Source organism: Pongo pygmaeus, chromosome 2 (genome assembly GCF_028885625.2).
Source record: "Pongo pygmaeus isolate AG05252 chromosome 2, NHGRI_mPonPyg2-v2.0_pri, whole genome shotgun sequence".
In the NCBI taxonomy this organism is placed as follows: Eukaryota; Metazoa; Chordata; class Mammalia; order Primates; family Hominidae; genus Pongo; species Pongo pygmaeus.
Genome location: NC_085930.1, coordinates 190,937,894 through 190,960,326, shown reverse-complemented (window position 1 = coordinate 190,960,326; position 22,433 = coordinate 190,937,894). Strand labels below are relative to the sequence as shown.

General features: G+C 43.8%; 1 long non-coding RNA gene across 2 annotated transcripts in view; it reads right to left on the bottom strand.

Annotated features, from left to right (window-relative positions):
- Positions 1–625: 625 nt before the first annotated feature.
- Positions 626–22,433, bottom strand: part of LOC134739205 (uncharacterized) — a 129,770-nt gene continuing 107,962 nt past the window's right edge. For both annotated transcript variants that reach the window (XR_010125793.1, XR_010125794.1), the window contains one exon: positions 626–1,862. This is a non-coding gene — a long non-coding RNA (uncharacterized LOC134739205). The remainder of the gene's footprint in view (positions 1,863–22,433) is intronic.

Genomic DNA, 22,433 nt, shown 5'->3' with positions numbered 1-22,433 from the left:
TAGGAAAAAAATATGTTAAAACCTACCTTGCAGAGATGCCTATCATGGTTAAAGTTAAAAAAAAAAAAAAAAAGGTGGTGGGGGGGAAGGGAGGTTATGGCCCTAAATTGTCTGTGCCTTTGGTATTAATTACTACTGCTTTCCAAACAAGAAAAAAACAATTATAATGTACAAGTCTTTCAAACTGCAAAACTTGATGTTTGGAGCAGATACTGCTTTTTTTGTTTCTTTTTTCTTCTTCTCTTTTTTGGTCAATAGCTGGCAACAATGTCAACAATGCATTAAAGTACTTTTTAAAACAATGCAATTTACTTGGAAATCCTAATATCTCCACTTTTCTTTGAGAATAATCAACTTTGAAATAAGATCCATCATAAACGTTAGTCTATTAGAGAAAAGATGCTGTAAATAATCAGTTTTGCCTCAAAATCATGCTCAATATTTTTTTTTTCCTGAAAGAGAAGTGCCCAATTTTGCTTGACTTGAAATAATTAAATTAGGAGAAAAGTAAGGGTCTATTAGTATATATCTTATCTTTTACCAAATGACTTAATAAAAATAATGTATACATTAAAAATAACAACCGAAAATACTCTACATATAATAAGAGAACACTAGGAAGAAAAAAATACCACGTGTACTTTATTTTAGAGTAATGAACTTTAAAGCTAAAAAAGCCATAGAATATTCTATGTTAATACCAAATGTTGTCTTGTCCTAAAGTCTCACAACAATAGAAATACTTGCAGATAAAAATTTTAATACCCCATGGGGTAAACCTTTTCACATTATAAAACTATTAGTTGATTTTTGTTGATAGGTTGTAATACAAAATGCTTTCAAATGGCTCCTATGTGTGGCTTGAAATTAGATGAGAATCATAATAATTTAGAAGTATAATATACTTTAGTCATAATAATACTTGCTTTTAAAAATATCTGAGTACTACACAATAACTTTTTCTGTAAAATGAAATCATTGACTTTTATTGTTATTGCTCTATACCTCTTACTTCATTTTCTCATCTACTGCTTACATGATCCACGTCCTAGAAGTCTCAAAAGGACCTCCTCTACCATTTGGGTGCTGGTTCTGTGTATGTCTGTGTGTGTGTGTGTGTGTGCACAAATAATAAAGCATTGGTGAGGGGAGGGTGGGTTTGCATTTTAGAAAGGAGTGGCTATATAACAAAACAATGTCTTTGATTCAAATATCATTTTTCATCTTGACTCTAAGCCAAGAAAAAAAGATACAGAAATATAGTAATTGACACTTCAAAAGTGAATACTAAAATTTCAGAGGAATGTTTTAACCTAATCTTAAACGTTCATTTTGCTATGACCTATTTTGACTGTTTTGTAATAATCATGAAGTTCCTACAATGGAATGAACATAAAACCAAGTATTAATTAATCTTAATTTTTAAAAACAAGATATAATTCAGGAATCATTTCCTTTCTCCTCTTGTGCTCAAAACAGCCACTGAAAGGCAAGGTCAGAGACACAGTTTGAGATGATCTTGCCAGGTGATCCAATTACACTTTGCTAAAACACAGTTCTTTCAATTAGATAGTGTGGTTCTTGACATTTTGAAGTGGGCAACCAGGTTGGTGAGTCACTTAAAATGTGGTGCCAGCTCATTGTCTATGATGAACTCGAACTGTCCTTCCCAGCCAGGAACTCTTGGCAAGCTTCCTTAAAGACACAGTGGCTGGCAAAGCATGAGGAACTATCACACAGAAAATGAGGTCCTCCTTGGGTTTTGAAAACAGATGATAGAAGTCTTAGAATGATGCAAGCCAGGTCACAATCTCCTAAATCACGAGCCTTATCTTGAATGAAACATTATTTCTAAGTTGGATCTGAAAAGGAAAAAAAGTTAAAGTATAAGGCAATGGTTCATTTGTACAAAAGAAAACAATGCCAAGTCTCTTAGCTTGGTTTCCTCCAGTCCAGTTCAGAATCTCTCCCAGAGAAGACCAAAAATCATTTTTTCAGTCTTTTGCATAAATTTTTACTAAAAGGACTATGAAATAAATAGGTATTTTATTCAGAAATTTATGAATCTGGATCTTCTCTTAGGTTGAAAATTCACAAATATGTTACAAAAGTACAGAATGAAGTATCTAAGAGATTATCTATTCTCATGTTTTTGCTTCACATATGCAAAATCTGAAGGCCAGAAGCATGAACTGCCTTACATACAAAATACTAGTTAGACGCCTGAACTAGAACCTAGATCCTGGTTGGCATTTCTAACCTAGTATCTTCTCTACTATAATATGTAGCCTTTTCACTAGGGTAGAGAATATTAAAAGCCCATACTAGTAGACATATTCAAAGCCTTAGAGACAGAGTCATTCTGCGGCAAGGATATAAAATGATTGCAAATGACTCAAATTTCACTTCCAGGAAACAACTTTAGGTACCACATAAGCAGAAATGTGCTATTGGAAGATTCAAATTTCTCAGGAACTTATGTCTTATGGTAACAAGGGTGTGTTGTTAATATTATTTCTCCAGCTAATTGTTTTTATTGATCTGTTGTGGTTAACAAGCACTGACTAGTTTTTGTAGGTATGGAGTCACCATTCTGCCAGGTTTGTGATTAAGTAACAAGAAGTGGGGCTTTGGTGTTGGTCTGTCTCTGCTACCAGTATTATGAAAGAGTCTATCCAAATAACCATGAGCTACGCAAGATAGGAGGGCTGCCAGTCCAGGAGGGGCTTGATCTAGTTTTTCTTTAACGTTGTTCCAATTTACTTCAGGTTTAACTTGTATCTATTAGGATCAACGGATCTTAAAAATGAAGTTAAAAAAAAAAAGACTGTATAAAAATGTGCAATTAATTGCTGATACCTCAAACCGTGACTTGTCTACTGCATTCAGTTGTAATGGTACTTTTTTTTTTTTTTTAGTCAGAGTCTAGCTCTGTTGCCCAGGCTGGAGTGTAGTGGCATGATCTTGGCTCACTGCAGCCTCTGCTTCCTGGGTTCAAGCAATTCTCCTCCCTCAGCCTCCCAAGTAGCTAGGATTACAGGTACGTGCCACCATGCCCAACTAGTTTTTGTATTTGTAGTAGAGACGAGGTTTCTCCATGTTGGCCAGGCTGGTCTTAAACTCTTGTCCTCGGGTGATCCACCTGCCTCGGCCTCCCAAAGTGCTGGGATTATAGGCGTGAGCCACCACATTCAGCCTTGTAATAGTACTCTCTATTAGTGTATTTCTAGTGCTGTCTCAAAGTTCCCTTTCTAACTTGTCATGGCATTTCGAAAAAAATCATGATTTAATTCTGAAAATTTGCTGGGGGCCTCCAAAGGAGAAAAGGGTAAGGGGTGAGAATTTGAGAAGAGAAGGAAAAGTACTAGGTATGCTGAGGGGCCAAACAGTGGCTCTCTAGGGAAGGAGGGGGGTGTTTAATGAGATAGTTACATGTGATTATGAGGTGAAGGCAAGAGTAGTCAGGCAGTCCTTAACTCCCATCTAGAATTTCAAAGAAATGCTGTTTCCTTTCCATAGATTCAAGAGGGTATTAGTTAAGGGAGGCATGTTTTGGTACTAATCATATGTTAAATTTTGGGAGCAGGGAATGAGAAACTCCTCTGAGGGTGAGTCTGAATAGCATTTGCTGGGCAACCTTCACTCAAAATGTGCGAATGAGGCTCAGCTACCTAGGCTGTACATTTACATGTATTGTTCCATTTCTCAAAATATTTTAGTTGTCTTGCCTTGGCCCAATAGAAGACTTCCCCAACCAAAGGAAAAAGAGGTGTTAAGGAAAGCTTCTTGATAGAAGGGAACTTTCAGATAGACAAATCGTTTTTTATTTTTCTTTTTGTTTAGACCAAGTCTCATTCTGCAGCTCAGGCTGGAGTGCAGTGGCGCAATCTCGGCTCACTGCAACTCCGCCTCCTGAGTTCAAGCGATTCTCCTGCCTCAGCCTCCTGAGTAGCTCAGACTACAGGCATGCACCACCACACCCGGCTAATTTTTGTATTTTTAGTACAGACGGGGTTTCGCCATGTTGGCCAGGCTGGTCTCGAACTCCTGACCTCAAGTGATCCGCCCGCCTCAGCCTCCCAAAGTGCTGGGATTACAGGCGTGAGCCACTGCGCCTGGTCTATTTTTCTTTTTAGAATCAAGGTTTGAGAAGTTGGTGAGCTGAGCAGAAAAGAAAATGAGGAATTATGAGATTAAAGTATGAGAACTTTCCCCTAGGTTTGTACTTGAGCTCCACCCTAGGACCAGGAAGGCTGTAGTTTAGGAGCAATGCTGATTAAGGGAAGAGGTGCTGGTCTTGTCCACTTCTTGGCCCATCTTAAAACTTTCCCAGAGCTGTTCCTGCAGTGTTCTATTCTAGGCACTCTCCACAAGACTATTGTGAGAAGGTCACAGCCTCGGGCAACCTGACCAGAGTCTACTTGCTACCAAAGCACTGCCACTGGAAAGGAGGCCCACCCTTTTGGCAACCTTCATAGGCCCCTTAGGAAATTGTTAAAGACAGAAACTTTGAAATTGAATTTTAATGATTGTCAGGAAATAAGGGTGAGGTACAGCAGCTGCTCCGGAGCAGCTGTCCCAGCTGCCCTATCCAAGGGATGGCCTGCTTTTTGGCCACCATCTTCCCCCGCCCCCGATGAGAGGAAGGGAAGAGGTTGGACAAAAAGGTAAAGGTTTCAACTTTGAGGGCGCTGATTCAGGACCCACATCCACAAACAGAAAACTAAAAGCAAACAAAACAAAAGACGTACAACTTCAGAGTCTCAGTTCCAGGCTGCCCAAGTGAATTGTAGGCCCGAGACATTAACTTTTGTGAAGGATGAGGGGGTGGTTGGGCAGAATACGGAGGATCCCCTACTTCTTATACATAATTGCTCACCAGGGAAAGCACAGCCACAACGTAGACAAGGGGGCTGTGAAGGGCCCCAGGGAGAACGGGAGAGCTTGTAGAAAGAACCAGTTTCTCTTCTGGATCCAAATGGCCTGTACTTTGGGGTGACTGCTGTTGGATTAATGCTCCGTTTCCTTCTGTCTGCCTGGGCTGTGTCTAAATGAAAAGCAGACCGCAGGATAATGCTCTCCCATCACCAGTTTTCTAATCCCAAAACTCAAGTGCCTGAGAGTGAAACTTCACAGAAAAGTTATTGCCAGCAACAAATTCAGACTGACAAATTGTCGATAATCGCACCTTCAACATGCTGAATGACTTTCAGGCAATAAATAAGCAGATGCAAGAAGAGCTGCTGGCTGGGTGGGCAAGGTGCAGGCCACAGCCTAGGCTGCAGTTTTCCCATTGTGTCCCTCTACAACAAGGGAATGCGTTCAGTGTGAGGACTGCAGGGTGCCTGCTTGCCTGCTCTAGCTCTTGCTCCCTTTCTTCCTGTCACTCACATAAACTGCGCAGAGGAGCTTCTCTCTTCCCTCTCCTCCAGTTAACCCTTCTGGGTGTGTGTGTCTATGGTCTCAAGCACCCTTGATTTACAGTCACATTACCCAGGTTTGCTTTTGATTGAAATCCTGGGCCCCTGGAATGTATTGGACATCTAGTTACTTCTGTATACCTGTACATATTCTGTGACGGATGAAGAATTAACAATATAAAAAATAATGTTTTTACCTGTGAATGCATTTGAAAAATGCGTGCATATTATATCATTTAAGAACTTAAGACACATCTGAAAGATATCTTTCAAGGTGTTTGCAGGTTAGTGCTTCTATAATCACGTGCCTCTGTCTGTCCTCCAACACACACACAGTCACAAGAGTGCTTTTTGATTTGTCTTTCCTGTTTTAGACTCACTCCATGCTTTAAATTTAGGAGCAATTTTAAACACATATATGGATCTAAATATGCGTTTATTATATAAGATATGATTTCTTGCCTAGTTTACAAATCCAGTTACCCAATCGTAATGCTTCAAATTAAATTATTAGTCACAGCCCTCCTAGGAGGTTGATTTAGCTACAGAAGTTTGGGTTCAAAATTTAATTCACTATTCCATTTTCTCTAAGTTGAATTTTGATTTCTGCATTTAAATACAACACAGCACTTGAATTAAGGGTCTTCTTGTTAAACTGGAGGCTTTTCTAATTTCTCTGAACTCTATAGATGAACTACATTGTCACATAATCGATAGGAAAATCTCAGCTGTCACAGATCCTAAGCAACCCTCTGCCACAGAAATAACACGATCTGGCATTTCTGAGTTTGAAAATGTGCTGTTTGGATGACATGAGACCAGAACTACCCAGATGGGATATTGTGGTCTCTAAGAACTGCTGAGGACTGACCTGCTGAGAATGACTGAAATACCTCGAATAGGTTTTTCTCCTGGTTAGAGACCAGGTGTTGCCTCTTTTTTCTTCCATAAATAAGTAATGCAAGAGCCAGTGTATTGGTATCTGAGATTCAAAGCTGTTTCTAAGCTCAACTAAGTTTGCTGCCATACAGTTCGTATCAGAATTTCAAATTGTTTTCTTCCCCAAACCAATAAGAAATTCAGGCTTGGATTTTAGAGTCCAAATCTGAAACTAAATGCCCAACAATCTCAAAACCTGTCCTTTGAAGCTGTAGATCATTCCCATCAACATGAGCAGAGTTTCTGCAGTAGATAAATCCTTCAGCTCAGAAGAAACTGAATGGCATCTGATCATAAATAACATGAACCCATAAAATGACAGCAAGCCATTTCTCTGCCTCAATGCCACTGTTGCTTGCTGAACTCTCAGCATTGTCTCTACAATCTGCCACACACAAATGCTGCCATATCACATGAGAGCATGAGGAAGATGTATCCATATCTGTATCCTCTCCACTTTTATCTATAATACACTACTCTGCTACTCTTAAACTAATGACTCGTTTCACCGAGGGCATTTTTTAAGGTGTCACTGAATGGCCCTACCCTAAAATCTACCCCACTTGGTAGATTAGATTATGTAGTAACTACCTTAATTTATTTCAGAAGAGCCTTGCTAAAAATGCTTATGACCTTGTCATACTATGAATCATGTACACACCAAATGTAAAAATATTCTGATTTATCAATTTGCTCTGTCAGAGAGTTTGTGTGTTAAATATTACAGTTAGTTACACTTTGCCTTCATGGGCTCATCTATACAAAGAAATGCACTAGAGGGGAATCAGACGATAGCAACCTAAGTGACACAGATTCAGTTTATAACTTCAAAGCATGGATGTGTAAAACTTTTTTTTTTTTTTTTGAGGCGGAGTTTTGCTTTTTCACCCAGGCTACAGTGCAGTGGCACGATCTCGGCTCACTGCAACCTCCGCCTTCTGGTTTCAAGTGATTCTTCTGCCTCAGCCTCCAGAGTAGCTGGGATTATGGGCATCCACCAACACGCCCGGCTAATTTTTTTATTTTTTAGTAGAGACGGGGTTTCACCACATTGGCCAGGCTGATCTTGAACTCCTGACCTCGTGATCCACCCGCCTAGGCCTCCCAAAGTGCTGGAATTACAGGCGTGAGCCACCGCGCTTGGCCTGTGTAAAACTTGTCTAAAACTAAAGCTGTTGGAGGCTGCATCTCCTACTTCTACCATCAGTAGGTTCTTTGGGCTGAACCAAGAAACACCACCTCTAATTAGTTCAACTGTCATCAGGGAACCACTGCATCAGGCCAGGTATTTTGCTTTTATTCAACTCTAGAAGAAAATGGGCCAACTTGGACTAATATAAAAAGCCAACATTTCAAATTGGCTTCATTTCTCAAGATCTTAGAAGCTCCCAACCCACTGAGGCTATTTTTTGGCAATCTTGTTCTAGCTCCAAACTCTCCTGTTAACACAGGAGAGTTTATCCATTATCGTAGTCCACAGGCTTCTCCATAGCTGTAAGTTGACATTTGGAAATTATGTCATGCCAAAGAGCCCCAAACCTATCCAGGAACCAAGTTATTTATTTCTGAAGCAGCTGTCATTTGTGGAGGTGGAACAGAGAAGGTAAGAACTAGGCACATAATATCCAGGCTGGGAGTGGCTGACCTCTCATTATCCATCAAGGAGAGGTGACTGACGAAAACACGTTCACTGCTTGGATGCTTGATCAGTGTGTGAATTTGCCTTGTTTACAATTAAGGGAAATGATTAAACCCCAGCCCAGTCTTATACACTGAAGAGTTGTATTTAATTTTTGTAAATGTGCTATATTAAGCTATCTTGTCCTCGATTTCCAACATATAAATCACATAAGGTCAATACTGCAAGTTTGATGATTTGCCTGCATTCTTAATCACATAGCACAGAGACATGAAGCACTGAATATAAGGGATGTACTGACAACCCCAGCATATATGGCTCTAATATTTTAGGGTCAGGCCGGGCGTGGTGGCTCACGCCTGTAATCCCAGCACTTTGGGAGGCCAAGGTGGGTGGATCACGAAGTCAGGAGTTCGAGACCAGCCTAGCCAACATAGTGAAACCCCGTTTCTACTAAAAATACAAAAAAAATTAGGCCAGGTGCAGTGGCTCACGCCTGTAATCCCAGCACTTTGGGAGGCCGAGGCAGGTGGATTACCTGAAGTCAGGAGTTCGAGACCAGCCTGGCCATCATGGTGAAACCCCGTCTCTACTAAAAATACAAAAATTAGCTGGGTGTGGTGTCACATGCCTGTAATCCCAGCTACTCAGGAGGCTGAGGCAGGAGAATTGCGTGAGCCCGGGAAACGGAGGTTGCAGTGAGCCGAGATCATGCCACTGTACTCTAGCCTGGCCGGCAGAACGAGACTCTGTCTCAAAAAATAATAATAATAATAAAAATAAAAATACAAAATACAAACAGATTAGCTGAGCATGGTGGTGGGAGCCTGTAATCTCAGCTACTCAGGAGCCTGAGGCAGGAGAATCCCTTGAACTCAGGAGGTGGAGGTTGTGGTGAGCCAAGATTGTGCTACTGCACTCCAGCCTGGGCAGCAGAGCAAGACTCCGCCTCAAAAAAAAAAAAAAAAAAAAAGATTTATTTCTTTACATACTTCATACTTGCACACACTTTCTCTCTCCTCTACCCCCAACAGGAAATATTGCTTTCTCTGACCCTCTGCAATCTAACCTTAACACTACAGAAACCATGAGCTGGAGATAACTGCTTGCTTGCAGTACTATTTATGAAACAGTCTCTTTTTCTTTCCCTAGGAATCTATCCCAAAGGATTGAGCAATGTGCTATACTGCTACTCCACTAAATCTGAGCGAAAAGGTGGGCGCTGCAAGACCATCTTAACCCTTGCAATGGTCTGGCCAGCAGCATCTGCTTTGTTACCTAGTTCTGTGAGCTCATTCTTAGCTTAATTTTAGAAACATATCTAGGTCTACATTTATCTATTTAAATGTCCTCCAGTGTTTGTCAGTACTGTGCCACTGGCCAGGTGCGGTGGCTCATGCCTGTAATCCCAGCATTTTGGGAGGCCGAGGCTGGCGAATCACCTGAGGTCAGGAGTCCAAGACCAGCCTGGCCAACATGGTGAAACCCCGTCTCTACTAAAAATACAAAAAAATTAGCCAGGTATGGTGGCAGGTGCCTGTAATCCCAGCTACTTGGGAGGATTAGGCAGGAGAATCACTTGTACCCAGGAGGCAGAGGTTGCAGTGAGCCGAGACCACACCATTGCACTCCAGTCTGGGCAACAAGAGCAAAACTCCATCTCAAAAAAAAAAAAAAGTACTATGCCACCAATCCTGGCACATGTGTCTCTTCTATGTAACGTCTGTCATTACACAAAGCATTATAAAAACGTAATTTCCAACCTTACAATATACCCTTACTACAGAAATCATTACATTGGCATAACAAGTACAAAGTTCCAAGGTAGTAATTTGGTTATAGGTCTAAAATCCTTCCAGTTCCATCAGATCTCTGTGGACGTATGGTGTTGCCCTTCTGCAACTAAGGGCTGGGTCAGTGGATCTCTTGCATGAAGGAAGTTCTGCTGGGTGAACAGTTTGTCCTCAGGGACTCAAAGTCAGAGTTGGAACATTTCTTAAAGAATCAAGATACCTTCATCTCTTTTTTTTTCTTCCTCTTTCTATTTCTTCTTAACCACCAAGGAAACAAGTCTTGCAAGGTATTCTTCCACAGGTGTTTCATTAGACATGTGCAAATATCAGGATTTATCTCATAGGCAATACAAGCACTTTTTGGTCTTCCTGCTGGGGGATGGAGTTTGGGAAATTTGACTTCTATCTACTCTGCCATTTGTGGAGGTACAGATTAGCCACAACTCTGCTGAGGCAGGATTGGTGGTGGTGGTAGGGGTCAGTAAGGTTGAGATGTATTCAGATGTTAATTTACACCTGAAAAGACAAAATGTAGCCACCCACTTAGGGGGGACTTGAGTTTCTGTTGAATACCAGCCATGAGTGCTTCCTTGTGAAAGATGAAAGTTGAAATTGAGGGGGCAAGTAGTCTAAAAGTTATGGGAACAGGAAGAGAAGGAGCAGGGACAGCCTTGATGAGTAAAACAAAATGAATTTAGCCATCAGTTGTAAATCTATTTTCAACTCTTCCTTCTCAGTGAAGTTTTAAGATATAACGGAAGATGGTAATTTCCACTTTACTAAATATTTGGAGATTGTCTATGGAATCCAAAAGTGTTGGTGTGAAATAAGAACGAAGAATTAGCCTCACTTTTCTGCCATTTGGATGGGTTTTCTTGTTTCACATAGTCTGTTTAACAACTGCTATCCACCTTGCTTAATGGAATCCCTAAGTACCCTGGGAGTAACTAAGGAAAAAAAAAAATCCTTCTACATTCCAACACTGCCTTTAACCTCAAACGATAGTAAAGGGTTCATTCAGACCCCAGGACCACACTGAGGCATTAATTAGGCTGATGAAATCCATCGAAATGTATGGATTCAGCATAATCAAGTTTCTACCACAGACTATCGTTAAGGAATACGTGAGCAGCTGGGAGAATAGAAAGTACTGTTAGAGTTAAGTCATGCATGTAATTGAGTATATTTAACATAACCATTTTAATGATCAGTGATTAAAAGTGCATCTTACTTAAATGGTATATCCTCTGTAATTTGTTCATATCAACTTGATAATGTTCTCAAGAGGAAAAAGTAGGGATACAAATTTCTAAACAAGATCTTGTTTGAGTTTGGGGGAAAAAAGCAGGAAAGTGAACTAGAAAGAAAAATGTGACTTTTGCATGCAGACAGCTACATGAGTGTGATATAAATTAATCACTGTTGTGGACACTTTCTGTGCTCAGTTCATACAAAGTATTAGGAATATATAATAAGTGATTTTGTTATTCCTCAAAAAGAATATATTTTTCCTTAAAGATGCTTTCTCTGTTTGACTTTTTTTTTTAAGGGGGCAGGGGTATGCTGCTCAAATCCTGTTAATTTTAAGAGCTTCCCTTAAGATCCTGGGAAGTTCATATTTCCAATTCTTCTTCCAACCTGTTGGGTTGGCTTGTCTTAGTGGAACTTGCCTCTGTGAAGATAACAGTGGGAAGAAGAGCAGGCGTCACACGGAGAAAGATGCACCCACATATGACGGACCAAGAGCACAAACAGTTCAGAAACCTGCAAAGGGGAAATTAGCTGTTCAAATCAGTGAGGGGCCTGAACCAAAAGCCCACGCGTTTAGAGGCAGACTCTGCTCTCCTCTATTCACTCAGATCTGGCCAGTTAAATGGAGTCATTGTGGAGCCATGCACAAGCCAGCCCCACTCCTTTCATCGTATTTTCTCAGCTTTTGTGCTCAAAACACGCAAATCACCAATTACTTTGCCCAGGAAAGAATCGAAGGAGAGAGGTGGATCTAGATCTACAACCAGAAGTGTGTAAATCATACAACACCTACACATCTATGCAGGCACTACTAAAAGTGAGGGTTTAGAAGGGATGCCCAGCTCCCAAAAGTTGCTTCACAGGGCTCTTTTTATCTCCCTTCACCCCTGCCCCCACTCCTATAGAGAAACAAATCTATTCTCCCACTCAAAATAGGGTTGAAGAGTGGCACATCTTGAATGTCTGGGAGTTGCACCGAAACTTTTACAAACCTGTGAGAGAAAGGAAGCCACAAGCACGTAAAAGTATGTTGGCACATACTATTCTGCTTGCTGCAAACAAAACAAAAATGTTTTCAGGGAAAATTCATTTGATGCCTTTCTTTTCACCCAAAAGCATGTCTTCTTTGGCTTGGAGGGACAGCTCTTGGGAAATCAGGTCTCTCAAGGAGCACTCCCACCCCCAACGTATAGTCTATAAATATAGTGGAACAGCCATGCCAGGGTTAGTAAGTGCAAGAGAATCTGGAGTCTTGAAAGCATCTTTTTCTTCTGGCTATGGTGGCACTTAAATGATAATGCGGGCAATGGAGCTGGGAGATTTATATCTTTTGGAAAGTAGGGCGAGCCAGATGGTAATAGCGTCATTAACACACAAACTTGGGATGTGCAAGTGAAGCTTGAAATTGGGAAAGAGATCAGAAGAACAAAGGGGGCTGCTGTTGAAAGGCTACCCCTCTTCTGCCGGCCAAAGCTAAGAGCCCCTTGGTACTGGGGTCTGCTCCTGCCCAGAACTGGATAATAAACGACAGCTTTCCCCCTCCCCTGTTGTGACTTAGAAAGCACCAAGAAAACTTTTGCAATAGGCAAATTCGGCACTTATTATGTGTAACCCTTTGTCGTCTGAAGTGGCAGGAATGGGCCTTTAATCCAACTGCACTTCTACCCCCACTCCCTACCCCAGTTTGATAAGTCCTGGCAATTGTTGACATTTATTTTATAAAATCAAAGTGCCGCTTGTTGTATGTTTCAGACAAAAGTTCATTTTCCTCCCCTTATGTAAATACTCTAAGTAAATATTAAAGGTTGAACAGCACTACATTTTCGTTTTGGTGACGGGGGTTGGTGTGAAGGTGCTGAGAGGGGTTAAACTCTAGTTTTACTTTGTAAAGCTTTAACCTTTACATTAACTCCCACTGAATAGGTATAACTCAGAGAGAACAGAGAAGGCATTAAGACAAGATTAACAACGGCATTAATAATAATAATGCATGTATAATAAACACCCACACACACCTCTATAAACAGGCAAGGAGGTATGAAACTAAAGAAAATGAAATTAATAACATTGTTCTCCTTTTTATAAACACAAAGTATGTATGTAGGTACATATACACACACACATGCATATATACACACATATGTATATGGTTTCTAGGAAGACAGCAAGGGTAACTAACGGTCATTAAGTATTGACTGGCTTGAGTGATGCCTGTTAGCGACTAAAAGTTGACGAGGTCTAAACTAAAATCGAACGTTTTTCTTTTTATTAAAAAAAAAAAAAATACTAGAGCTCTTTAAAAGCCCGGAGGACTTACCCTCAGGGATTATTCAGAGAAAAATTGAGACTGGCCGTTCGTCACAGGCAATTGTAAAGGGTTTCAAAGGGCCGATCAAACGATCGCCAGAGTAATCTACATTCAAGTCCGGATGATGGTGTTACGGCACACACCTGCGGGGTGTTTGCTGTCCATGCCCCTCGCCGAGCTACAAATCTTCATTAAAGCGAGCTGCTTAAGCTTCTTCCCAGCTTCTAGACCAGAGTTACTTGGGACAGTTCACTTTGATATTGCTACAGCTCGCAATTGACAAGCAAGCTATTTTGGAGCTCAAACCAGAGCCCACATCCTAATGCGCTTCGCGAAGTAAGCAGGGTGGTGGGGGCAGGGAGCGGTGAGCAATTGTAAAGGTCTGTCTCTTTTGCCAATTTCCAGAGCAGAATCACCGCAAAAATGTGTAGGAAACCAGGTTAAATCAGCTGAAACCCGCCTTGAGTTTCTAGTGAGGGCCCTCCCAAAACTTCTTTACTACAACTTTTAACCGACCCATACTGTGGACATAATCTCACCACGTCAGTTTCCCTCCTTCCTTCTCTTAAGGACCCACACTCGGGTCAGCACCCTCTTCTTCATCAGGGTTGGTATCTAGTTTGAAACTTTCACTTTTGGTTCGTTCGTTTGCGATTATTTTCCCCCTTTTTGTGCGGACTGTGCCCTCGCTGCTCTCACTGCCCTCACCTTGAGGGGGAAAATAATCCGGAGTTGGGTAAAAAAGAAAAAGAAAGAGACTTGAGGGTCGGACAGCTGGAGGCGGGGAAAGGCGGGGGTCGATGTGGGTTTCTGTCTGCGTCTGCCTGAGTGCCTGCAAGCCCTCGGCAATCCGCGTGCGACCCACTGGCGGGGGCGGGGTGGGGGAATTAACCGGCTACCGGTGATGCCAAGATCAACACTCGGAGCGAATGTATCAATAGACCAATTTTCTGCTCTTACCGCGAGCTTTTTCGTTTCAATCCAGAGTGGAGGTGTCTGCGCTGCGCAAGACGCAACAGCACAGTGGCGTCAGGAAAGAAAAAAAAAAAAAAAAAAAAAAAAAGAGGGCGCTAGATGCGGGAGGCGCAAATATGGAAATTAACTCATTAGGAAGGGGTGTGGTTACCGCGAAGCCCCCTCCTCCATCCCGTCCTTTCTCCCTTGCTGCCACCGTCCCGGCTTGCTAAATATGAGATTACAAACAAACAAATAAAGCAGAAGCTGACTACGCAGTCCCAGATCAAACACGCTCCAGATAATTCGCTTCACTCAGCGCTGCGGCCAGATCTGCAGCTCAGCGCTGGCCCCTGAAGCCCGCCGGTGGTTTCAGCGCCCCCTCCACGCCAGCCCCGGCTGCCGCAGCTCTGAAAGGCAGGGCCCGCGGCGGCTTTTCGAAGGCACAGCACGTGGCCCTGACGCCCCGTTTGGTATACGTTTTAAAACATCAGACAAACGCTTCCACCAATATGGTAACCCTCTGAGGTCTTCTGCTGATCTCAGAGGTCCTCTCCTAAATGCTGCCTGAAGAGGATGAGGGTGGTGGTGGTCTCTGGGAGAAAAACAAAAAACAAACAAAACAAACTAGAAAGTAATGTCCCAGAGTCCCTGGCCAAGAGGCTTTTCCTGGAGCGCCGCACTCTGTGAGAGGTATCAGTAGTGGAGGGCTCCGAGAATACGGAGGCTGGGGCCTGGAGGGGGTCTGAGCGTTAAAGTCTCGAGTTGTGATATTATTAACCAAAGACCAGGTTACCAAGATTGAGGGCGAGGAGGTTGGAGAATCTAGAGTGCATAATTATGTGCCGAAAGAAAATGTTTCAGTGGGGGGAAAGGGGATAAAAGAACACGCAAAACCTCTCAACACCCCCACCCCACCCCGCCCCAGCTGCCCTGCCCCCAGGTCCTCAAAGCCTGCCTCTGTGCAGGGCTGAGGGAAAAAAATGGCACTTTCATGGTTTTCCTTCCTGCGTGGCTCGCCTCCCTGTCCCTGCTCCCTGCCTGGCGCTCCCCCAGCTGCGGGCCCCTTGGAGGAAGGCTGCCCAGTCCCCTCGTCTCCCGCTGCCTGCAGGCCACCGAGTCTCAAAGCACGCATTGTCCAGCGGGGGCGGGGAGGCCAGCAGACCCATGGAGAAGAATAACACTGCGCCCAGCTCCTGTTAGGGAAAGTTTCCCAAATGCACTCCTTGTGGTAACATACTACTTTAAAAGATGGGGGGGCAGGGGGGATACGTTTTGAAAATCCGCTGCTTTCTCCAATTCTTCACCCTCTCCCCGTCACTTTTTAGGTCCTGAGAAAGAGAAAGAGTGGACCGGGAAGAAAGTGGAAGGTGGCATGGAGGGCCGAAAATGTGAACCTGACCCTAGAGCAGGCAGTGTGATGGTTTTTAAATGCAGGTGGGAAGAGTGAAGGGGGGATGTCTTCTCCCACGTCTGGTTGGGAGACAGCTGCATGGCCGGTGCGCTGGGGGTTGCAGGAAGACTGGGCCACGAGGGCGCGTGTGCAGGCAAAGCATTTTGCACCTCCTGTTTATCTTAGAAACGGGGCGGAGGGGGGTGGGTGGGGAGCGATTGTTCTGCTTCCCGACAGGCAGAAGAAGTTGAATAAAATGGAGAGGCGGGCACACGCAAAAACAAAAACTGCTGCAGGCTCAGAGTCTTTCTCCTTGACCCGAATTCCAAATGGTGGGGGCTCTTCATTTGCAAAGGACTCCGATGTCTGAAGACCCCAGAGACAGCGGTCCTCCAGTGACGGCAAAAGCCGCGATAGAGACCGTTAGAATTGGGGCTTTTGGGGCAAATGTAATTAATCTTTCATTCGAGCAGCGGGGACCCATTCCTTCTAGGCGTTGTCGTCTGCATTGTAGTTCTCTGAGTTTCATGTGCTCTTCCAGGCGTTTGCAAAATAATGGCTCGGGTCCCTTGCAAAACTCTGCCTGAAACAAGTATATTCTAAGACAGTGCGATAGCGAATAGGTTTTAAAAATCAAATCAAAACAAAGTAAAACCAAAAAAAAAAAAAAAAAGTCCCAGGCCCATGCTCTTGGTGTCCAACCACCAAAATGAGGGAAGGGGAGAATAAGTGGTTGTGGCTATTTGGGAGTCGCGCTAATTTGGTGTGTGGACTTAATGCCTTAACGCTAAATCGGCAATATAAAGGGCTGAAGAGCAAGCCCGATAAAAGCTCTAATTACTACTGGAAACTTTAGGTGGTTGCTAGGATCTGAGGACCACCACCACCACCACCACCACCACAAAAAAAAAAAAAAAAAAAAAAAAAAAAAACCCTCCAATAGAGTGTTTGGACTGCGTATATGGGGGTAGGGGGTAGAGCTTGTAGAGGCGAATAGTACCCACATCTGCTGGAACTTCCATATCTAAGCTGTTCATTTACGGGAGCCAACTTATGAAATCTCCACAATTAGATCTTCATTGTTCTTCCTCCACAACACTGTCTAGAAAGAAAAGGTCTTCTCGGTCGGGGCCAATCCAACGAAGCGTTTGACGTTATTAAATAATAAAGCGATTGTGATTTACATTGTTGTTCAGAAAAAAAGGCCAATTATCCACTGTTATGTTGCCATAAAGATCATATTAACTCGAATTAGTAATCAAACAATATGCGAGCGTTTAAAAAAGTACAGCCGAACTGGGTGACAGCTACCGCGACGTCTTCACTTTTACCAGTATACCCGCGCCGGCAGCGGGAGCGAAAAAGGCAGACGTCGCAGACCCGAAAGGAGGGAGAGAGCAGCAAAGTGGTGATTAACGGTCTCCAGTGTTAATTATTCTCAATTAATCCCAAACAGTGCAAACCTTCCCTGGTTCCCTGCAAGTTCCCTGGTTCCGATGCTCTGAGAATTCTGCCTGTCTGGGAGGAGTTTATAAGAACTCCGGAAGAGGCAATTTCCACACAAGTGTACCTGTGAGCAAAGGGGGTAGGGGTGCAAGTGTGTGTAAGCATGTTGTGTGTGGTGAGTGTGAGTGTGAGATTCACTACCTTTCTCAGAGACTGGCATGCACCCCGAGGTAGATGCCGCGGTGGGCAAGGCCCGCAGCATCTTCACGACCCTAGTGAATCTTGCGTCTTCTCTACTCAAATCACCCTCTCTCGTCCTCTGTTATTAGGTTTATAACTCGTTGCCCACTTAAATTTGTGCAGCCAACCAAGGAAATCTAAATAGGTTTGAGTCGCCCCATGGGTACAGAATGGAAGCTTCAATAAGAAAGATTAATTGTGGGTGTGTACCGGCCGGGAGACGCGTTAGCTATCAAGTGGCGGCTGGCTGTGGGTCGAGGGGCGGGAGACGCCTCTCCTAGGTCTAGACGTTAGTAGGCGCCGTAGGCATACCCTAACGCGGGCCACCTAGCGACTCGCAGTCACAAGCAAGCAAAGGGCTCCACAGCACTCTTACCATCTTTTCCTGTGTTGAGGTTTTAAATAACTTGTCCTTTACTTACCCTGCACATCAAATCTCGCCCTGCGCCCCGCACCGCCAGACCCCGCATTCCTGGTGTCCATGCGGAGGAGAGGGGACTTGTGACCGCTGTCCTAGGAGGTCTACCTATTCCCGCCCCCATCTACTGAACAATATTTAGGCGAATGATTGATACGTTTTGCTCCTGGGGCTAGAATGTTGACATTTTTTATTGCCGTGATGAAACATGTGTATGGCTACATGTGTTTTTTAATACACACATGTAAGCAAGTAAGGAGTAATTTTCCCCAGCGAGATGTTTCAGCAAGTCAAGGCACAGGGGAGAATCAGCCAGCAGCAGGGCCGCGGGTATCTCTCCAGGCGCAGTGGTGGCACTGAGGGAACTGTCCTCGACCGCAGTGGTGGCACTGAAGGAACTGTCCTGGCCCTTTCCTCACCCCTCCCTCTTTCAGCTAAAATGTTCAGATCCGGGACTAAGAAGGGGCAAAGTGGGCGGGGGCCGAGAGGAGTAGGGACTGGGTCGGGGATGAAGGAATTGACTAGAATAGTTTGTCTAGTAGTGTGCCCTCCTTGAGTAATTCCATTTAAAACTTGAGGCACCAAGGCCTGGGCTTCAACAAATGTAAAACGAACTCTTGGAAGGTCCAGTCCTTGCAGCAGCAGGACAGCCAAACGGTGGTCGCATCTTTGTTCAGAGTTTTAAAACAGTTGCTGCCTTTCCTAACCCTGTTTTTCTCCACACCGCTCTTCCCAGTAAAACCAATTAAAAAGAGGGCAGAACTCCACTCCACAAGATTAATGTTCGTTAATTTGTAGGATTAACCCTCTTATGAAGCATAATAAAATACTAGAGGTGCTCTTACATTTAAATAAATACATAAAATTTGTGCCTTCTCTCCTCTCCTGTTTGATCTCTCTCAGGACATGGAAAACAGTGTCTTGGAACCTAAGAAGTCTTAGAAGAACTTTTAACTCAGAGTTTTCAGATCATCTGGGGTTGCTGTGGGCATTGGCATTGGGAGAGGATGTATAGACCAGCTTACTTTTAATATCTATAGCTATACATTCTGGTTTGGAACTCACGATTAAAAATCTATTTGTTCCTCCCAGGGCTCCGCGGATTTCAATGTTGGTCATAGGAGCCACAAAATGTTCATTAAAGGAACCTAACCAAGGCTACTGTATGGCCACTTTGTGAACTCAGAACTATGGATGGGGGGAAAAGTATGAAAGTGTGAGTTGATGTCACGCTGGCTGTCAGTGTGTGGTCTATTGTGGAGAATGGTGCTTTTTGACTGAACAGAGGGAGCCCCCCTCCCCCCTTCCCCAGCTCTACTGCACCTGCACTGGATGAGGGAGTCCCTGCCATTCAGCCCATCGCAGATTGTTCAAACAGAAGACATCTCTGACAGCACTCAATTCATTACATTTCTTCCTGCTTTTCAAACCAACACACACACACACACACAAAATGAGTATTGCCAGCCAGTGACAGCCAAAAAAAAAAAAAAATCTTAAAATACTTTATATGCAGCTAATTTGGAAGCTCATACAACTAACCATGAAATATTTTGTATCCTTAACTTGTAAGGCTTCCTTGGGGGAGGGGGGTGGAATTACCTGATTTTTCCAATTGAGAACATATCTCCATAGTTTATACGGGGATAGTAAGTTTGTAGAAAGGCACTGCTAGCATGGGGCAGAAAGACATTTCGATGAGAATAAAAGCAGAAATGTGCAAAAGAGAAAAGCCTCTGATTTATCACAGCAGATGAGCCTGTTGATATGCATTCATAATTTATGCTGGGGGAACCAGCTTGCTAATAGAGGTGGGGTACCCAAGAACCAGGAGTGGGCAGTGAGGGAAGTAAGAGTGGGTAGTAAGGGAAGCATTGAGGCTGAAGTGTAAGCTAAACATTTAAATCAATTTCTTAACAAGGCAGTCTTCCCCCCATATGCTCAAGTTTATTTTGCCATCTTGGATTCCAAGATGTTTTTGCACCATTTCACAAAGCTGATGAGACAGTGTTTAGAAAGCTGATGAGAGCGTGTTAGTCTAGTTTAACAGAAGTTGGGGTAAACAAACTCTCAAAGGGAAACTTGATTTTAAGATAGTTTTCTTGGAGGTGGGAGGAAGGAGAAATAGAGAAAGGGAGGAGGGCCTTGAGAAGGAGAAGACAGGTTTGTCATTTAGTATTCCAGACTGATTAAACTCTAATGTTATGCAATAACCCAGATTTGAGCTGTTAAGTGTGAAAAAATCGACCTGGATGTGAGCTGATACTAAACTGACTGCATGCAAAATATTGGCTAATCGTTACTCTGTGAGATCCTGGACCAATATCAGAACATAAGGCCTATTTTCCAGGATCCTTTCCATTGGAAGGGCATTCAATAAATCAAATTGATTTGAGAGTTGGAAAGAAAACTTGAGAAGTGCATCTCCCAGAAATCCAGAAATGCCCAGGTGCTTTTCCCTAACAAATACTTCTATTCCACTTACACACATTCCACTGACCAGATAATCTTTCCTCTTATCTACAATTTAAATCACAGTTCTAAGAAATTCTCTCAGCAATACATGACTTTGAAAAGATTTTTAAAAGCTATACAAATTCTTAGGAATGGAGGGGAGAGAGAAAATACAACTGGTGCAGCAATGGTAAGCCTGGAGCAATTGTCCTAACCATGGCTGGATATGAGAGCCAGAAAACTCTTCTAAGTCCATTTCTTAAATCGCCGCTGAAACTTGCACCGGGTTAAATAAAGCTATGGTGTGCTTTGTAAAGGCATTTGTTGTAATTTGTCGACCGTCTAAAAACAAAAACATACAAACACAACAGAAACAACTCATTCAGATCCCACAACAAATTGTGGCTAACAAACTAAATAACATATATATATTTGGAAGAAGGGCGCTCCTGTGACGAGAGTTGTGCGCGTGACTGTATACGTACTGAGGATTATGGTTATTTGTATATGTGGTTATGTTCTGGAGACGGGGTTTGGGGGACGGCCAGGGGCCTCGGGAGCCTCCCAAACTGGGGCTTGGTAGTGGTGATGGAGCTGGGCTGCACTGGCCTCGCCCTGTAAGCGTTCGGATTGCCCTTTCTGGAATACTCAAACGAATCATTTCATCCCCGGAGCCCTGCAGGCCCTGACGTCACGAGGTGGGGGTGGGGGCGCAGTCCCGCTTCTGGCCTGGCCGCCAGCGATAAGAACCCTCGGGAAGAATTCACCGCTCCTTATTTAATACAGTAATTATTTTTCTGCCTTCTGCGGGTGGGGGCGGGTCCTGCCCGGAATGCCGGGACCCCTCCTTTCAGGACGATGCCCAGGGATGGCAAGTTTGCAAGATAACTTCCTAGCAAATCTTAAGCCAGAGAGAGCACTGGAAAAGTAAGAAGGGTGGTATGAACAAGACTAATTTCACTGTCCAGAGCCAGAAGGGCCAGAAAGGACCGGGGTTTCTGTATTGTTCTCTGTAGTCTAACGTGAGAACTGCTTCCCTTCCCTAATTCTGCTGGGCAGTAAGTAAAGTCATACTTACCAATTAAGCCTATTTTGTCAGGCACTCTGTATTCATCTTCTTCGAGGTAACTATATATTATCCCTATCTCACAAATGGGAAAGTGAAGGGTCTGTATCTTCCCATCCCTACCTGCTCTAATCCAGAGGGGCCCAATATTCCAGGGATCCCAGATTGCTCCGGGGGCTTCCCCCAGCCCTGCCAATCCTCGGCCTCTAATCGGGAAGAACCGAGCGAGATCACTAATACTGAGATTTGGCCACAAACAGGGACAAAGATCCCCTTGGGTAGACAATCTCTGATGTGGGTGGGAATCTGGGGCCTAGACACCGTCTCCCGTGTCACGAGGTCAACATGAAGAGGGCTTGGGCTGGGGCGCACGAGGCAGAGGACTCTGGAGTGGTGAGGGCCCCAACGCCTCGGGAGACTTTCTAGACTTGTCTGACGCGGGTCGGTGCCTGAGGGAGAGGGAATGCGGCCGTTTGAGCAGAGCCCGGGCAGAGAGAACTCAAGCCCCACACAGCACCTTCTTAAGGAGCCCCATGGGTGCCGTGGCCCGGGCCGCGGTGACGTCAGGTCCACCCGCCGGAGCTTGTCAGCTCGGCCTCAATTTGCCCGCGCGTCGGCTCTCAGCACTGGGCACTATGCGCTCCCCAGGGCAGCCGGCGGGAGGCCGGCGCGCTCACAGCCCGGAGCCGTGGCCCGCGCGGAAGCTGGGAGAGGGAGGCAAATGATAGTTCAAAGCGCCGAACTCTATATAAAACAGTGCACCCTTCATTCTGTACACGCAGGCAGACTAGGGTAATAAAACGAAGGACACCTCCAGCTTTCAAATCACCTGACACTTCTTTGCAAAGTAGAACAAGCATCTCAAGTTCAAACGCCTAGGTGAAGCAAATATCTTTGCATCGCGAAATGAGAAGACATTCTATTTGCTTTAGGAGAGAAACTGAGCAAAGTGCTCAAGGAATCAGAAATATCACCATTATACCAAAGTATAAAATAAAATCCACTGAACTCCGAATAGAGAAAGAGAGCTTTCTGCCACAGACAAGAATCTTAGACTTATCTTAATAATCCACCCTTCCAAAGAGAAATCCCCTTAGTCAAAATAAGAAAGT